Source organism: Amia ocellicauda, unplaced genomic scaffold, assembly GCF_036373705.1.
Source record: "Amia ocellicauda isolate fAmiCal2 unplaced genomic scaffold, fAmiCal2.hap1 HAP1_SCAFFOLD_94, whole genome shotgun sequence".
NCBI lineage: Eukaryota > Metazoa > Chordata > Actinopteri > Amiiformes > Amiidae > Amia > Amia ocellicauda.
Window position 1 is genome coordinate 145001 of NW_027103019.1, and position 825 is coordinate 145825.

Sequence of the window (825 nt, forward strand, 5' to 3'; positions counted from 1 at the left end):
GCCCTGGAGGTCTGCTATCCAGCCCTGGAGGTCTGCTATCCAGCCCTGGTAGCAGCACTGCCTGCCCTGGAGGTCTGCCTGTTAGCCCTGGAGGTCTGCTATCCAGCCCTGGAGGTCTGCTATCCAGCCCTGGTAGCAGCACTGCCTGCCCTGGAGGTCTGCCTGTTAGCCCTGGAGGACAGCCTGCCTGCCCTGGTAGCAGCACTGCCTGCCTTCCAGCCCTGGAGGTCTGCCTGTTAGCCCTGGAGGTCTGCTATCCAGCCCTGGTAGCAGCACTGCCTGCCCTGGAGGTCTGCCTGCCTGCCTTCCAGCCCTGGAGGTCTGCTATCCATCCCTGGAGGTCTGCCTGCCTGCCATCCAGCCCTGGAGGACAGCCTGCCTGCCCTGGTAGCAGCACTGCCTGCCCTGGAGGTCTGCTATCCAGCCCTGGAGGACAGCCTGCCTGCCCTGGTAGCAGCACTGCCTGCCCTGGAGGTCTGCTATCCAGCCCTGGAGGACAGCCTGCCTGCCCTGGTAGCAGCACTGCCTGCCCTGGAGGTCTGCTATCCAGCCCTGGAGGACAGCCTGCCTGCCCTGGTAGCAGCACTGCCTGCCCTGGAGGTCAGCCTGTTAGCCCTGGAGGTCTGCCTGCCTGCCCTGGAGGTCAGCCTGTTAGCCCTGGAGGTCTGCCTGCCTGCCATCCAGCCCTGGCAGCAGCACTGCCTGCCCTGGTAGCAGCACTGCCTGCCCTGGAGGTCTGCTATCCAGCCCTGGTAGCAGCACTGCCTGCCCTGGAGGTCTGCTATCCAGCCCTGGAGGACAGCCTGCCTGCCCTGGTAGCAGCAC